General features: G+C 39.1%; 1 pseudogene; it reads right to left on the reverse strand.

Annotated features, from left to right (window-relative positions):
• Positions 1-18,173: 18,173 nt before the first annotated feature.
• On the reverse strand, positions 18,174-18,736 carry LOC118631191 (annotated as a pseudogene).
• Positions 18,737-19,619: the final 883 nt, after the last annotated feature.

Raw genomic sequence — 19,619 nt, forward strand, 5'->3', positions numbered from 1 at the left:
CTTTACCTAGAGATGCTGTCCAGGAGTACCCAGATCAGATTCTGGCAAAGTAGGTATGGTATGTTATTGGTGTCTTCCCAAAGCTCACATCTTTGCCTCTCCCTATGAGCCTTCTCCCCAACTGCAATTTTTACATTTTTAGTTCTAGTGAAGAACTTCTGAGGTGGTATGAGGGAGGCATTGAGAGAGATGAAGAGAACTGTCTTGGAGTGATTCTGACAGTAAATGATCCCTGGTTCTGGGACTACCTGAATGCCTATGTGTCCACACCCAAACTATACTTACACATCTTGAAAGGGAGGCTCTCAGGGAAGAAGGAAGAGGTTGTGGGAACAAGATAAAAGAGGGAAGAGGTGAAGAAAGGAGAAGCCCCGATGAGAGGTACACCTTCAGGAGCAGAAAAGGAGCCATCTGCATTTCTGGGTACCAGATAAAAATAAAGTTGCACACCATGTAAGGTTTTTTGAGACTTCATAACTTTCTTGTGTTATTTTTATTGTTATATTGTTATTTTTTTTACCCCCTCTGTTTCCCTATGGTGCCCCCAACAAAGCCCTTAAAACTGAAAGGGCCTGTGAACTTATTTTCATGCACAGAAGAATGGGATATATTCCATTCCACATTCACTCTTGGAGGAAAATGAGAACCAAGAAATAGAGTAGGTACTAACAGCTCAGAAAAGAAAAGAAAGCAAGCTAAATTTCTTAGACCTATGGGAAGGAGAAAAAAGATTCAAGGGGGCAGGTCATCGAGAGTCTGACTGAGAAGAGAGCCTTAGAATTCCAACAACCCCTAGGGCGGGACAACCCTCCATCCCCCAGTGCCTGTCCTCCCCTAGTGCTTCGTGTTTTCAAATGACCATTCTCTCATATCTTTAATCCAAATCCCATTTGGGAAAAATAGGAAGAGGAAGTGCCTGGACCACCATGAAAAAATCAAGAAAGATTTTGCAGAAGAGAAAGACACAAATGAGTTTCTTAATTTGGCATAATCTCTAACAGAATTCTTTTTTTGATTGCATCCTTCTGGGTCAGTATCTATGGAATCTCCCAGAACTAACATCATTTTTCAAGAGGAATAGCTACTTTCTATTTAATTTTTAGAGGGAGAAGGTAAGGCAGATCCAGTCCCAAGAGAAATATCCAGTGGAAGAATCTCTGAGAAGCTCCTAACTACACATTAGAACCCATGATTTCCTTGCATTTATTCCTGGATGTGATTATATTAGTTAGACACAAATGGCAAACATATCATGTTAATGACTATAGTTTGTGTTTCTTTTACCTTGACAACACAGGTGTCTATATCTTTTCCTTCCATTCTTTTAATTATTCAGCATTAGTGAAAAGCATCTTTCCAATACTTTTTATCAAAACTGAATTTCTTTTTGTCACTTTCACACATATTAGGAAACAAAAACCCTCAATCAGCCCATCAGAAGCAGGAAATCCCTTCCATCTTCTCATTTCATCTCCAATCCTGAGGCCTTTTTTTATATATATATAATTTTTTTCTTTATTCATTTTAGAGAGAGAAGAAGGGAGAGATAGAAACATCGATGAGAGAGAACATCAACTGGCCACCTCCTGCATGCCCCCCACTGGGAATTTGGCCCACAATCTGGGCATGTGCCCTGACAGGGAATCAAACCAGTGACCTCTTGGTGCAAGGATCGATGCTCAACCACTGAGCCACACTGGCTGGGCCTGAGTATTCTTTTTTTTTTTATCCTCACCACAGGACATTTTTGCATCTATCCTCAGACAGAGCTGGAGGGGAGAGGGAGGAAGAGAGAGAGAGAGAAACATCGATGTGAGAGAGACACATCGAGTGGTTGCCACCCGCACGACCCCAACCAGAGTCAGGGACAAACTGCAACCGAGCCACGTGCCCTTAGTGGGAACCGAACCCAGGTCTCTCTGGTCCGTGGGCCGACACTCCAACTGCCAGCCAAATCGGCCAGGGCCTGAGTATTCTTTTGCTCTAACTGCACATATACCTTGCATTATTCTGGGATGCTCTACCAAGGGAATCTTGAATAATAAATCTGGCTATACTTCATTTCTTGCTCTAGCTCCCCTTTCTCCTATTCCTCAGGTTTGGGCTGGTGACTAGAAGAAACTATGAGAATATGGCCTGCCCTTTGAGGGTAGGGCCCTATAGAGTACTGGTTATGAGGATAGCCCCTGCAGTTTAACAGCCTGAATTAGAATCCTTGCCTCCTCCACCAATAATGTAGTTTTATCTTGAGCAAATGTTTACATTTTCAAAGCCTACAAAATGGGAATCACAAACCCTTGACATGGCCAGGCTGACAGTGGTACAGATCTGACTTCTGTTAAAATAACAACAGACATAATCCCCAATTGGGTAACTCCCTTACACAACACAGACAACTGACAACCCTAATCCTGAATGGGCACTTCACCTGAGTGGGCAGAGACCACTTCCAGCCAGCACAGCACTTACCTAACACCTAATTGTTAAAGCCAGATATTGCCAGCCGACCAGAGACACTCCAAGGCTTAATTTTCTTAATGTGTAAAAGAACTCATTTGTGGTTTTCAGCTTTAAAAGATGTGGTACCAACCCTCAGATCCACACTTCCAGGTATTCATACCCTCATGTTGTTTTCTCCTATCAGAGTTGGTCTTTGTGACACATAGAACATAGCAAAAGTAGTAGAATGTCACTTCTGAGGCTAGGTTATAAAAGGCATTTTGGCTTCTGCCTTGCTCTCACTTGGACCAGTCTTTCTGGAGGATGCCAGCTGCCATGGTTTAAGGCAGCCGTGTGAAAAGACTGATGAGGCAAGGACCTGAGGATTCTTGTGAAGAGCAATGAAAGTTAGCCATCTTGGAAGAAAATTCTCCGGTCCCAGTTCAAGCCTTCAGATGATTGCAGTCCTGGCCAACATCTACACTGCGAGCTCATGAGAGACTCAGAAGCTGAACCATCCAGCTAAGCCGTTCCCACATTCCTGACTCTCAGAAACTTGAGTTAATAAATATGGGTTATTTTAAGCTGTTAAGTTTGAGGTAGCTTTGCTGGGCATACAGAAAGACATAACTAATACAAAGCACTTTCTCTCTCTTGAACCTCAGTGCCCAAGAGCCAAAATCTGTGTTATATTCCTGCACAGCAGTAAATGAAATATGTCCAATTAGAGCTTTCTCTGTGGTAATAACAGTACCTATTTCATCAGGTTGGGAAGATACAGTGGGATAATATATGTAAAGTAATTAGTGTGAGCCTAGCACATAGTAAGCACTCAACCAATGCCAGTTACCATTATTACACAGAAACATAGGCTGTGGGCATATGCTCTGGATCGTGGTATCTAGGAGGCTTAGGACATAACATAATGAATGAAGACTTAGAGTTAAGGGTCAGGGAAGGTGCTTTCCCCCTCTCAGTAGCTCTTATGGATCAGGTCTCTTGCTGCTGCAGCTAGGGCTCCCTTCCATGGGGTAGAGACATAATCTATTCTTAGAGAAATTGCTTTGATTAAATCAACTGTTTAACTCAGCTGAAGGCTCCATAGGTCACTGCATTACTGTTGTTCCATTTTATGAATAAAGAGGATGCCTAAGCAATTTCAATATTTTCTAAGTCATTTCTGGTAAGGAAAAGAGACATGAATTGTACTTGTTTGACTAAACTCCCTTAGTCCTTTGGGACTTTGAATCATTTCAAAAGTCTCCTGTGAGGTAAACAAATCTCTCTATCCAAGGAGATACCACAGCATGAAGTTCAGGGCAGAGTACTCATAGGAAAGACTCTTCACAGTTACCCACAAGTTTCACTGATTGTCTGTCCAAAGCCAACCTGGTTTGAGCTTCCTCAGAGTTTAACTTGGGACCAGTACAGTCATCTGGAGCTATTCTGTACTGAATGAGAGCCATCTGCTTCCTATGTGCCTTTTCTACTTGGACAAATAAGAACAACCACCCTACATGAAAACCCATTAATTCATATTCCTTCAAAGACACTCAGCCCCACCTTCGAGCAGTAAGCATCTCTGACAGCAATTTTTTGGGTATGAAGAATGGATCACCTAGAAAAAACACCTTGACAGTATCTACAATGTTTGTGCATTTCCACAAGAACAACACTTCAGATTCCTTTTTTTTTGGAAAACTTTTCTCTTCCCATCTTTCTGTAATCAGATTACCCAGATGATGTACAAAGAATGGGTGAATAATTATTTACATGAGCCCTGGCTTTATAGCACTAAGTTTTTTTTTTTTTTTGAATTTTATTTATTTATTTAATTATTTTTTTGTTACAGATATTTTACCTTTTTACCCCATTGGCACCCCCCACCCCACCCCCCCCTCCACCCTGTCCCCGGCTTAGTTGTCCATGTCCATTGGTCATGCATACATGCATATAAGTTCTGTGGTTTATCTCTTTCCACCCCCCCCCCCCCCCCCATCCCCTCTTCTGAGGGATATCAGTCTGTGCCCTACTTCCATGTGTCTGGGTTTACTGTATTCCTCAGACTGTTATGTTCATTATATTCCGTATATAAGTGAGATCATGTGGTATTTGTCTTTTTCTGCTTGGCTTCTTTCACTTAGGATAATACTTTCCAGGTCCCTCCATGTCATCTCAAAGGATAAGAGATCTTTCTTTCTTACCGCTGCATAGTATTCCATTGTGTATATGTACCACAGTATAGCACTAAGTTTTGACCATAGTGATATTGGTTTGAAATGATACATGAGCCTGGCTGCTGTGGTTCAGTGGATTGAGCGACTTCCCATAACTGGGAGGTCCTGGTTCAATTTCTGATCAAAACACGTGCCTGGGTTGCAGGCTGGATCCCCAGTAGGGGGTGTATGGGAGGCAGCTGATTGATGTTTCTGTCTCACACTGATGTTTCTATTTCTCTCCCTCTCTTTCTCTAAAAAAAAAAAAAAAAATGTAATGATACATAATTTGTTATAACCATATTATTCTTTATATTCATAACATGTTTCCTTATCTTCATAGATAATTCACTCATAAAGTATGAGGGATCTAGGAGTGGTGGGTAAAAGAAGTGAATCAAATTCATTTATTCAACAAGTATTATTATTGTGTTTACTGTCTGTAATTAGATTACTCAGATGATGTACAAAGACTGGGTGAACAATTATTTACATGAGCAACATTGGGATGCATGTGTGATTTTATATTTACTGAGAGCAGACCCTCTGACTTTTACGCTTTTATCCTCTTTCAGAAGGTACTGTACATATGTATCTATCTACTAATTGATTTTTAACATTATCTGCAGCATTGTACTAATTTGCACTATAATTAAGGATAAAGTTTTATCATTTTTATGTTATATCCATTATAAAGCTTAGGTAGTTCACTTGGGGCAACTGTATTTTGTTCTTTCTGTCAAAGATTATTTTGTCAAAACAAATAAAACCAGGAAAACACCACTTTGAGAATCAATGTTATTGTTGTCAAAATGCTATAAAATTAGCCCCTTCAATACTATTGATGAACTAAGTAACAATGATTAAGAAGTAGCCAAAAAGGATTTTTTCTAATCCCACAAACCTGGGATTAGAAAAAAACAACAGGTGGTGAGAAAGTTCCAACATCAAATAAAGAATCACAAAGGCAAAGATTTATAGCTTTGGCACAGTCCTGACATTGAGAAATCTTTGCAGAAGGCAAAGGGCACTAGGGTGACTACTGCTTTAAAAAGTCTCCCTAGAAACACAATGAAGGAGGGAAGAAAGACAAACCTTATTATATACACATACATATACATACATACATGTACCTATATACATACATATATGTATATACATGTATATATTATGTTAAATAGAATACATCTGAGGGAAAGTAATATGGAGAAGGAAGGGAGTGAAAGGGAAACTGAATCCTTGCCTACCTCCCAATTTTGAAAGACTCTACTTGGTTTGTTGAAGTAAGCAGGTCACTGAGGGGAGAGCAATCAGAAGGAATTCATACCTGCTAAACCAGTTTTGTTTTTTCTTTTAATTTGCCTACCACTAAGCAGCAGAATGAGCAGAAAGGGCTGTTTAGCTGTTGCTACTCCTGGAAAGTTAGTCACTTTAGAGTCTGCAATTTGGAAAAAAATTAAAGGCATCCTGGTTTTTATTCCTTATTCCAATAATTAAAATGGAAGTTTCATGAGAACATGAAATTGCTCATAGCTGTAACCCAGCTATGGGAACAGCACATGGTTGGTCCTCAATAACACTACTATTGATTTAATAAATGGATGAATTAAAGGATCAAAGCAATGAGATCAATGAATACTGAGTGTTTTCTATATGCAACAGAGAACAAAGGAAAATATAAGACATAATTGCTGCCTTCAGGAAGCTTTATAAACAGTAGTTGGAGTGGGGCTGGGGGACTGGGTGAAAAAGGTGAAGGGATTAAGCAAAGAAAAAGAAATACTCATAGACACAGACAACAGTATGGTGGTTATCAGAGGGAAAGGGAGGTGGAGGAGGGAGAAAAGGGTAAAGGGATGATAAATAGTGATGCAGGGAGACTCAGTTTGGGGTGGTGAACACACAATACAATATACAGATAATGTATTATAGAATTGTACACCTGAAACCTATATATTTTTTTTGACCAATTGTCACCCCAATACATTCAATTTTATTTTATTTTTTATTTTATTTTTTATCCTCACCCGAGGATATTTTTCCATTTTTTGTACAGATAGAGTGGGAGGGAGAGAGAGGAAGGAGAAAGAGAGAGAAACATTGACGTGAAGGGACACATCGAGTGGCTGCCACCCGCACGACCAACCAGGGCCGGGGACAAACTGCAACCGAGGTACGTGCCCTTAGCGGAAACCGAACCCGGGTCTCTCCGGACCGTAGGCCGACGCTCTAACCGCTGAGCCAAACTGGCCAGGGCTACATTCAGTTTTAAAAGGAAACAAACAAACAAACAAACAAATAAATAAATAAAGTGCTTCTACAGGAGAAAAAAAAGTAGTTGGAGAACAACATGCAATTGTAGCAATAATGATAGCTAGGTTAGGAGTGATTCAGTCTATTATGCTCTTAAGCAGAAGGATGATGCTAAGCCAGGCCTTGAAGAATTGATAGGATTTAAATAACTGCCTGCTTACTAACCCAACTCCTCCAATTGGCACCTTGAGGGTTCTAGGGCACATCTTCAGAACCTCTTGGATGGGTTCTAATAATTTAAAATTTCAAGAATGTGTTAAATCCATCTGTCAGATCTAACTGCAAGTGCAGCACTGTTTTCACTAGGAGTGGAAGAAAGAAGACAAGGAATGATTTTGTAGCATAGGTATGATGGCCATATATTTGAAGCTCCAACTCCATATTTGAAATTGAGACTGTATAGAAAAATCTGTGCTCAATAAATACTTGCAAATTGTCTGATACAGATCTCATGACCCTTTTCTCACTCACTGCAGTAAATGTGTTATTGCTCTGCACAGTGAAGACCAATTCTTTGCTTTAGTGAGTATTTCAAGAAAGTCAACTTTCAGAGAGATGTTTGAAGATAACTTAAAGATTGATTGTTTGCAATTTTATTTCCAGGTAGACCTTTGCAGCTTAAAATGGAAAGATCAATGGATTGAATGGATAAAAGCGATTTTTTTGGCCTAATCTGAATGGAGTGAAGCTATAAACCTGAACAGAGAGTGAAGGATTCTCTATTTCTCAGAGACGGTTTATGATACCACTACATAAATGCTGCCATGCCTATATCATTGCCCTCCCAGTTTTGCTTAATATAATGTTTTACAGGAATATGCTTAGATGGCAAACATTTTTATTTTTTAATTTGTTGGCCTCTCATTTGCCTTCTTCCTATCCTGTCTAAAAGTCAGGTTGCAGCAGAAATTAGTGTTTGTCTGTTATCCCAAGAACAGGCTTTGCTGAATTTAATGGGAAAAGTGGGTCACATTAGGACTTTAAAAGACACTGACAAGTATCCTGAATTAAAGCAGTGTACAGCACAAGTCTCTTCTAAAGATCTTCATGTTTTGCACTGCTCTTAAAACACAAAACCTAAACAAGTACAGAAAACCACACAAAATAAATGTATAACTTAATGAGTTATTAAGGCAAACACCTTTGTTTTTTTGTTTTTGTTTGTTTTTTTTATCCTCACCCGAGGATATTTTTCCATTTTTTGTACAGATAGAGTGGGAGGGAGAGAGAGGAAGGGAGAGAGAGAGAGAAACATCGATGTGAAGGGACACATCGAGTGGCTGCCACCCGCACGACCAACCAGGGCCGGGGACAAACTGCAACCGAAGTTCGTGCCCTTAGCGGGAACCGAACCCGGGTCTCTCTGGACCGCAGGCCGACGCTCTAACCGCTGAGCCAAACTGGCCAGGGCAAGGCAAACACCTTTGTAACCACCATTCAGGCCAAGAAATAGAACTCTGCCAACCCCAATTCCCAAGCAGAAGCCCCTTAATAATACCCACTCCAAGGATAACCTCCTCTCTCCCCCAAAGTAACCACTATTCTGAGTATTAAACCAGTCCTGGCTTTTTTTTTTTTTTTTTATAGAATTATCACCCAAGCGTAATAAAACATCCAATTGTGCATCCCTAGACTATTGTGTACTCTTATCTGTTAGGACAGTGTTTTTATAAGTCTCTTTTAATCTATAGGTTCTTTTTCCAGTTCTTCTCTTTATACCCTATCTGATGAAGAATTCAGACCATTTAACCTGTACATTTTCCTACACTCTGAATTTTGCTGACTGAACACCCACAGTGCAGTTCAAGTTTCTCTGTCCTCTTATTTTCTGCATATTGGCAGCTGGATTCAGAGGCATGGTCAGATTCAAGATTGATCCCTTTGGGAACACTAGGTGTTATGATCTGAATGTTTGAGTTCCCTCCAAATTTGAGAGTTGAAACCTTAACGCCCAAAAGGTGATGGTATTAAATAGGTGGGAACTTTTGGGGTAATTAAATCATGAGAGTGGAGGTCTCACAAATGGGATTAGTACCTTTGTAAAATGGACCCCAGAGAGCTCCTTTTTGCTTTCCACCATGTGAAGACAAAGCGAGATGACCATCTGTGAACTGTAAAGCAGGCTCTCATTAGAACTCAACCATGCTGATACCCTGACCTTAGACTTCCAGCCTCCAGAACTGTAAGCAATAAATTTCTGCTGTTTATAAGCCACTCGGTCTGTGGTATTTTGTTATAGAAGTTCGAATGGACTAAGACACTAGGTATTGATATTTTCTTTCACTGGGTGGCACATGTCTAGTTGTCTCTTTTTTTGTGATGTTGGCAGCTTATTGATGCTTAGTGCCTATTCATTAATTTGTTGAGAGTTTAAAAATGATGATATTCTAATACTATCATTTTTTTTTCCATTTATTATTTGGCACATGCACGCGCGCGCGCGCACACACACACACACACACACACACACACACACACATCAAGTTTGATGTTAAACTGCAATTGTCCTATCTTTTCTTTTTAGGTGGGAGCCTCTTTAGATTAGATACTGGGTCTTTGGACATGACACTGGTAAAATTTGACAATTTCCTCACTATCTAGTATAACATTTTGAACTTCATTCTGTGTATAGGTATCCCCAGCTTTTCAAAAGTTCACTTTAAGCTACTTTGCTTTTACAAAAGACCTACATTAGTACCTGTTTTATTAAACTAAATAAATCCAAAGAGTATTTTCACTTTTATGAAAATAGGCAAGAACTGAAAATAGTGTTCAGTGTTTGTTTTACGGTGAGCTGTTACAGAGGCAGCACACACCCAGAGTAGCGAGAGTGGTACCCCCAAGCTCCTTCCAGGAACTACATGGGGCACCTCAGCATCAAGCTGCCATAGGATTTGATCTGTGTCTGTGAGCATCTGTGCTTTATCTTGATTTATTTTGTGCATCTGTTAGCAAGATGTGTCTTAAGGTAATTGCTTCTTTACACCAACCATTTCAACTATGAAAGTTTTCATAGGAATGCTCTGCTTCCAGCTGGGGGAAAATTTTATTTACTGCTTGTTGTGGGTTGACCCCTCCCCTCTAGCACCTCAGAATGTGACCTTATTTGGATGGAGATAGGACCTCTACAAAGGTAATTAAGTTAAAGTGAGGTCATTACAGTGGGCCCCAATCTAATATGACACATGTTCTAATAGAAAGGGGAAAATTTGGATTCAGAGATACACATAGAAAGGAAACAATATAAGGAAACAGGGGAAAAAAAAAACAACCATCTACAAGCCAAGAAGAGAAAATTGGAACAGATCCTTTCTTTACAGCCTTCAGAAGGAACCAACCCTGTCAAAACCTTGATTTTGGATTTCTAGCTTCCAGAAACAATAAATTGTGAGACAATAAATTTCTGTTGTTTAAGGCACCCAGTTTGCGATATTTTGTTACAGCAGCCCTAACAAGCTAATACACTGTCCAAGAAATCAGCCATTTCCCCACAAAACTCAGGTTTCTCTAGGGAGAGATGGTATTGTGGTATTTCAAGATCACAGCCTGGCTATGCAAATCAAAATAGAAAACCTCCTTTAAAATAATTTTTTTAAATGTTTTCATTGATTTTTTAGAGAGAGAGGAAGGGTGAGAGAGAAACATCGATGTGAGAGAGAAACATCGATTGGCTGCCTCCTGCACATCCCCCCACTGGGGATCGAGCCCACAACCCTGTCATGTGCCCTGACCAGGAATTGAACCAGTACTTCTCAGTCCATGGGAAGACACTCAATCCACTGAGCCACACCAGCTGGTCTAAAATAAAATTTTTATTATAAAACAACACAGATACAGAAAAACATAACTTTTAAGCATAAACCTCTGAATTAATATTGACATTTCTAATTCTAATTCAGGACTATGGATTTTTTAATTTATCCTTGTTCTCAAAAACAGAGAGTAAAATAGAATTTGAAAGTCCCATAATTGCTATGTACTTTATTTCACATTATGTAAATCACAGGCTGAGAAAAATACAAATATAATTACTAAGAACAACTAAATTTTTTATATATTCTCTCCCCATTCTCTTTCCAGTTTTAATAGTTGTACTGTAATCTACATTGTCAGATAGCTACTACATGCCATATTCTCCCTATTAGCACTTATTTAGTCTTAGTCCTACACATAATTATTTGTCTAATGCTCATGAGCAGGACTTTATGTCAATGTTTTTCTGGTTATTTTGGCTGTCTAAAGCTTTTCTCTAGTAGATTCCTGAGACAGAAAAAAAAAAAAAGCATTTTTTCCTGAGTTCTTGTATGTTGATAAAAACATGTGTCCAAGTTTTTTAGAATCTGAAGGTCAATTTCGCTGAATTCTTGGTTCACATTTGTTGCCCTTGAGTTCCTTAAATATGTTACTCCATTTTTATCTGGTGTAAGTGTTGACAAGTCTGATGTAATCTAGTTGTTTTTACATAAATTACACATTCCTTTTTGCCTAGAAGACTAAAGGACACCCCCCCCCCCCCTTTTTTCTTTAAAGTCTGATAATTTTACTATTTCATATCTTGGTGTTGGTTGTTCTGGGTGGATAGTCTCAGATACATGGTATACTCTTTCAATGTCTAATTTAAATTCCTTTTTCTTTTAGTTTCAAAATTTTTTTCTTGAATTATGTCTTTTAGTATTTGTTTTGTTCCCTCACTTTGATTTCTTTTTTGAGGACTTATTATTATCTCTATGTTGGATCTTCTTTGCCTTTAATTTGTTACTTTTTTTTGAAACTGTTTCTACCTTTTTAAACATCTTTTTCAATTTTAAAATTCTTATTGTTTTTACTTTCTATTTCTCTTAAAATATTATTTGTATGTTTATTCTCCTATGTTCTTTCTAATTAAGGCTTCATTTCTGAAATAATATTTCTTTTATTTTTAATTCTCTGGGTTCTATCACTCACTGAGTTTAAAATAAATGGGTTTTTTTTTTTTTTGTCTTAATTCCTTTTAGATTAATTTTTCTTAATACCTTTTAGATTATTTTGAAATTGAAGGTTATAATCTTTTTTATTGTTGTTAATCCTCACCCGAGAATATTTTTCCATTGATTCCTAGATAGAGTGGAAAGGAGAAAGGGGGGGAGAGAGAGAGAGAGAGACAGAGACAGAGACAGAGACAGAGACATTGATGTGAGAGAGACACATCATTTGGTTGCCTCTTGCACAATCCTGACTGGGTCCGGGGATCAAAACTGCAGCCCAGCCCTGGCTGGTTTGGTTCAGTGGTTAGAATGTCAACCAGTGGACCAGAGGGTCCTGGGTTTGGTTCCCGTTAGGGGCATGTATCTCGGATGCAGTTTGTCCCAGGCCCTCGGTGGGGTCGTGTGGGTGGCAACCACTCAATGTGTCTCTCTCACAGCAATATTTCTCTCTCTCCAAAAAAACAAATCTGTAACCCAGTTACATGCCCTCAACTGGGAATCAAACCTGAGACCCTTTGGTCCGTGGGTGGACGCTCCAACTGCTGAGCCAAACCAGCCAGGACAAATGTTATAATCTTGATGTATTCTGTGGAAACATGTTTCTAATATGTTTGTTGTCAGAAGTGATGTAATTTTGCTCCTTATTTTGGTGTGTGTGTGTGTGTGTGTGTGTGTGTGTGTGGTAACTGATGTGTTGCTCAATTTTACATGAAAAGCATTTTTTTCTGAATTTTTAGAAGGAGACATAGTTCAGAGTAGCCTTGACAACTTCATAGAGTTCTCTCTTTTGTTTCCATGACATAAAAAAAATTAACTGCTAGTGTACTGAGATTTCCTGGCTGTAGATATTTTCTTTTCTTTGTTTCTACTGTCTTATTCCTGGTCAATTTTGAATCCACTCTCAGAAGTTTGGGTCAAGCTCTATTCTGGAAGGAAGCCCTGGCTGGTCAGTTTCATAAATTCACTGGGACCAAACTGTTCCAGTCTGTCTTTCCTCAGTGTAGGCCACTTGAATTAATCTGATATTGGAATGGGGGAAACACCTCCCAATTTCCACTGCTATTCCCAAATCAGCACTTTCCAATAAATATGTGTTATCTGTTCCCAGGTTCATCAGAAACTCTATTGCTTTCCTCTGCGTTCTCCCACATAAATGGCAGGTCTTTCGGACTTTGGTGGCTTGTTCTCATTTACTTGTATTTTGGGTTTTCTGGGGATACACTGCCATTTACTTGTAAATGTTTTTGGGTTTGCTATCTAGAGGGTCTATTTGTGAACATGGGGATTTGGAGAGAGTAAAAGACTATGTTGCTGCTGCCATCACTGCAGAATCTTCTCAATCCTAAAATATTTTCTAAAAGTGTATTTAAAGTACAACTGTATTGTCCAGCACACAGACCATAAGAAGATGGTCTCATGGCACAGTAGGCTGCATCATAGATCTCAGAGTTAGACAGAGCCTCAAGAAATTATCTGGTCTAGCTCCTTGTGGTCAGGCAAGAAAGCATCATCCTAAATTCAGAATAGGTGGCAGGAGCACTCCAAAATTAAGTAGGAAGTGAAACTGATTGTTTAGTAGTTATAAATTTTAATGTTTTCTTGTAGTGTTCATACAACTAAAAATCTAAATGTAAAAATATATACCACAAAATATTACTAATTCATACTAAAATAAACAGTTCAAAAGTATAAACAGCAGGTTTATGTTAAATTTTAGTATGGATGAGTGTTAAAATTTCTGTATTACTTATAGTCATGAATTGGAAATTTTAATTTAAAATAACTACCTTAAAAAAAGAATTTTTCTTTAATTTATTTTTTTATTAATTTTTGTTACAGATGTTTCTCCTTTTTCCCCCACTGATTCCCCCCTCCCCCTCCCTCCCTGCCCTTTCCCCAGTTTGTTGTCCATGTCCACTGTTCATGCATACATGCATATAAATTCTGTGGTTTATCTCTTCCCCACCACCCCCCCTATTTAGGGGATTGTCCATCTGTATTCCACTTCCACATCTCTGGGAATACCCCCTTCCTCAGACTGTTATGTTCATTATATTCCACAAATAAGTGAGATCATATGAAACTTGTCTTTCTCTGTTTGGCTTGTTTCACTTAGGATGATACTTTCCAGGTCCCTCCATGTAGTCTCAAAGGATAAGAGATCTTTCTTTCTTACCGCTGCATAGTACTCCATTGTGTATATGTACCACAGCTTTTTTATCCATTCGTCTACTGATGGACACTTGGGCTGTTTCCAGATCTTAGCTATTGTAAATAGTGCTGCTACAAACATGGGGGTACATGTATTCTTTCTGGTTGGTGTTTCAGGCTTCTTAGGATATATTCCTAGAAGTGGGATAACTGGGTCAAATGAGAGTTCAATTTTTAGTTTTTTGAGGTAACATCATATTGTTTTCCATAGTGGCTGCACCAGTCTGCATTCCCACCAGCAGTGTATTAGCGTCCCCTTTTCTCCACACCCTCGCCAACACTTGTTGTTTGATTCTTTGTTGATGGCGGCCATTCTGACAGGTGTGAGGCAATACCTCATAGTTGTTTTTAAAAAAAGATTTTTTTCTTTATTGATTTGAGAGAGAGAGGAAGGGAGAGGAATATAGAAATAGAAACATCGATGAGAGAGAACATCGACTGGCCGTCTCCTGCATGCCCCAAAATGGGAATCAGGCCCACAACTTGGGCATGTGCCCTGACCGGGAATCGAACTGGCGACCTCTTAGTGCATGGGTCAATGCTAAACCACTGAGTCACACCGGCCGGGCAAAATAACTACTTTTTAAAACAAATCTGAAAATCAGCTAAGAGCAACATCCAGTTCAATCAGTTTGTAAACAGCTTTTTGACTGAGCCAGAATATTTTAATGCAAATTCTTGTGAATTAACTAGGGAATAAAATCTCTGGTGATGATAAAATATTGAACTAAGAAATAACAGAAAAATTTTTTAAAAGAAAGAAAGACAGCTCTCCAAAACAACAACAAAAATAATAACTACAAGATGAAAATAACCTAAAAGCAAACAGAACATATCATTAATAGAGTCCTTCATTATCTAGTGTAGCCTATAATGGAGAAAACATCAAGTGTAATTCTGTTATCTTACCACAGGCAGTACGCATACCCTGTAAAATTCATCTCTTCATTTTCTGGTTGAAAAAATCATTGTAGAAAAGGACTGCCAGGGAGTAGAGGTCATGCTGATTTATTGGCAATTAAACCTGCAGGATTTCTGCACTCCCTTCAAAACAAAGTATCTGAGGCTATTCAGCCAGGATGATTACATAGTGGGCTATCTACTAAAACCCAGGAGTCTTTCTGTTAGTGCACAACAGATACAACTGACTTGGCTGTATTTAGATTATCGCTATTTTTTGTGCAGATTTTTGTATCTTTCTCGAATCACCTAGGCCCAAAGAATTACCTTGTTAGTCAATTTAATAAAGCAGAATCTTACCAAGTCGTATATAATTCTGCTTGGAAGTATACCTTTGGTACAAATATAGACTTATTTAAAGCAAATAAATGTGTTACTGAATTGAAATAATCTGTCTATGGTGTCTCAGCCCTAGTTTTCTGAAATGTTTTGAGATGATGTTTTAGGGGTTTGACACTTTTTATGGACTGAAGTTTGTGTTTCCCCAAATTTATTTGTTGAAATCCTGAACCCTAATATGATAGAATTAGAAGGTGAAGCCTTTGGGAGGTAATTAGGTTATGAAGGTAGAGCCCTCATGAATGAGATTAATGTCTTTGTAAAAGGGACGCCAGAGAGCTCTCTCACCCTGTTTTTGCCATGTGAGAACGCAAGGAGAAGTAGGCAGTCTGCAACCCAGAAGTAGGCTCTCACCAGAATCCACTGTGCTGGCACCCTGATCTCAGAGTTTTAGCCTCCAGAACTGTGAGAAATAAATTTCTGTTGTTTAGAAACCACCCAATCGCTCTGGCTGGTGTGGCTCAGTTGGTTGAGCATTGTCTCATACACCAAAAGATCACTGGTCAGGGCACATGCCCAGGTTGCAGGCTTGATTCCCAGTGTGGGGTGTGCAGGAGGCAGCCAATTGATGTTTCTGTCTCATCGATGTTTATATATATATTTTTTTTCAATAAAAACATATTTAAAAAATAATAACAATAACCACCCGATCTATGGTACTTGATTATAACAGCCCAAACTAAGATAATACCAGTGCAATTTAGCTAGCTTTTAGCCATTCCATGTCTAGATACAACCCAGGTTACTTAGGCTAATTGTTTAGACCATGAATGCCACTTATAGATAGATATTTCCACTTGTCCTACAGATGGTGACAGGCAGACTCAGGTGCTAGGAATGATGGGCTCTTAGCAACACAGGTAGGTGAGAACAAGAAAGAAGGTAGAAATAGATTGGATGAAGTGGGGGGGGAAAGGAGAAACATCTGCTGTAACAAAAATAAATTAATTAATTTTAAAAAAGAGAAATAGATTGGATGAGGGTGGAGAAAAGTGATCAGATGAACATTTCTGCCTCTGCCTAATCCTACCTACCAGAATTAATCTGATTATACTTGAGTTGGTTCTTATTAGAAACAGGAATGTGGCCACTATACATTGTACCATATAGAATTATCTGCCTCGGGCTCTATCATACCTCCACCATTCCTAGTTTTCTCCTCCTCCCTACTGGCATATATTCCTAAATTCTCATGTATTCATTCATCCACTGCATTCATTCATCCATTCATTCAGTAAATATTTACTTATACTTTAATATGCATCAATTACTGTTCTAGCTCCTTGCAATATAGCATGTCTCCGTAATGTACTCTACATTACGTAAATGGCATTTATTTTGGAAACTACAGAACAATATAAAGAAGAAATTTTAATCTACATGTAATCTCAAAAAATACTATTAAATCTTTACTATGTATCTTTTCAGTCTTCTTTTTATCTCTTCTAATGTTTTAAGTTGAAATACTATAGGCATACAAAATATTCAAGATTGACAAAATAAGCACCCATATGTGCATTACACAGTTTAAAAAATAAAATATTACACAAACTGTTGAAGGCCCCTTCCCAGTTGTATTCAACTTTATCACGGTCAGGGTTACCACTATTGTGAATTTTATTTTTATTTTTTACCACATAATAAATGACATGTAGTACAGTTGACCCAGGAACAACATGGTTCTGAACTGCGTGAGTCCACTTATATGTGCATGTTTTTCAATAAATATACAGTTGGCCCTCCGTATCCCTGGGTTTTGCATCCACAGATTCAACTGACCACAGATCGAAACAATATTTTTGATCGGCCGTTGGGAATCCACAGATGCAGAGGGTCAACTATATGTATTGTTCTACACCATTTCACATAAGGGACTTGAGCATCTGCAGATTTTGGTATTATTAGTGGGTCCCAGAACAAATCCCCCACAGAAACAGAGGGATACCTGTATTGTGGTATATTTTCACTACATATGTGTGATATAAAGGACTATTTTGCATGTTTTAAAAACTTTATATAAATATCATTCTGAATACATTCCTCTGCAATTTACTTTTATCCCTCATTATTGTTTTTGAAATGTATTTATGTTGATGTATATAGAACTATTTCATTGATTTTAACTGTTGTATCATTGATATTTCAGTGGATGAATATACCACAGTTTTTTCATTTTCTACGGATCGACATGTAAGTTGGTTCTAATATCTTGTTATTGCTAAAATATGCAATACTCATTATATTCATGTTCCCTTGAGAACATGAGAAGAAATTTCTTTAGGGTATATATCTAGGAATAAAATAATTAAAACAAAGGGTGCAAATTACCTGGATATTACCAAATGGCTCTTCAAAGTGGTTGTATTAACTTACACTCCTACCAGTAATATATAATGTATAATGTACTCTTCTTTTCTTTTTTTTCCCCCAGCATCAAGAGCCTTTTTTTTTTTTTATCCTCAAACCGAGGACATTTTTCCATTTTTTGTTCAGGTAGAATGGGAGGGAGAGAGAAGAACAGAGAGAGAGAGAGAAACATGGATGTGAAAGGAACACACTGAGTGGCTGCCACCCGCACAACCGACCAGGGCCGGGGACAAACTGCAACCGAGGCACGCGCCCTTAGCGGGAACCGAACCCGGGTCTCTCAGGACCGCAGGCCGACGCTCTAACCGCTGAGCCAAACCGGCCAGGGCCAAGAGCCTTTTTAATACCAAAGTAGTATCTGGGGTTAGTTTCTGTAGCCACAGTTGGCCTGTTGATCTTTTGCGTGCTGGAACTTCCTGCCCTTGGAGAGTATATAAGGTTTGTTGTGGCTGTGAGGGGTTCCTGGGGCCTTGCCAAAATACCTGGACACCTCTTGGCCATTGCGAGGACCAAATAGCAGAATGATGCCACAGCCCTTGGGGGAGTCCAGGGCCAGTTGGTTGAACTTGAGGATCTTGACCTCAGACTTAAGGATATAGCTCTGGGTGTGGCCTCTCCTACGAAGTACACACACCTTCAGTTTGGGCACCTCCTGCACCCACACATCATCAGTTATAGTCCCTACAACCACAGCTGTTTTGCCTTCCCAGCTAGGAAGCTTCATCTTTCACATCATCTAAGGGACAGAGGTGGCCGGTTGGTGCGACTTATGGACAACTCTTCAGCACCTACTTGGGTGAAGGTGGAGTTGGTTCATCTGGCCAGAAATCTGTATAGCTTGACCAACAGCCTTAGGTAGTCATCCTGGCTCTTGGGCTCCTTGCACCAAACTTTTCAATCTCTATTGTGGCCAGTGTCAATTTCCATGACAGCACCTTCTGCTCCACCAGTCCAGAAAATGTAATGTACTCTTTAAGTGTAAAGAAATATATACATGCCAACATTCATGCATGTATCAGATGTATATGTTGAGTATGTATGGCATGTGCATGCATCAGGGCTCAGAAGACCCAAGCCTGGATATTCCCACTTGGCTCTCTTTCCTTCTCTTATTTGCCCCAACCTAATTCTTCTCACCTTCCTGTCCTTCTAGGCACTCTTCAAGTACCTCAGAAGGCCTTCTTTGTCACAAGGTTCTTCACATCTCTCCTGTCCCTGACATCCCAAGGTGGTTCCTCACATATTCTTACTGCCAGGAGGTGTATTTAGTGTTTCAGGAGTCCATGCTCTGGCTCCACATCATATGATCTGCTCCTCAAAGGCAGGAACCATACTGAGGGTTTATTATCATCTTCCAGAATCCAGTGCCACATTCATAATGTGTTCTTGATGAGGTTGGTGAATTGTTAATGGAGTGAAGGCAGTTTCCTTTTCCTCCCATAGAAAGATCAGGTCATATTCCTGGACTGATTTCCTAGAAACAGCTATCCTCCCTCAATTTGGTAATATTCAGTTAACATACAGATCCATATACCCATTGCACCAATAATTTCATTTCCCTGTATATACTCTAGAGAAATGCCGTTGTGCACACTCCCACTTTTATATTCCTCGTCTTTGTAAATTTCCAATGAGATCCACAAACACTTAGGCTAATCTTTTTAAAGCCACTATAAGTGATGAAACTATTTTTTGAATACCATAGGTACATATAGGTCAGCATATACAGGCTCACAGTTCATCTTTGTTCAACTTTGAAGAAATCTATCCTAAGAATTTTCAGTCTGCTCAGTTACCATTCTATTCTTAG

This window comes from Molossus molossus, unplaced genomic scaffold, assembly GCF_014108415.1.
Source record: "Molossus molossus isolate mMolMol1 unplaced genomic scaffold, mMolMol1.p scaffold_m16_p_15, whole genome shotgun sequence".
NCBI classification, from domain to species: Eukaryota; Metazoa; Chordata; class Mammalia; order Chiroptera; family Molossidae; genus Molossus; species Molossus molossus.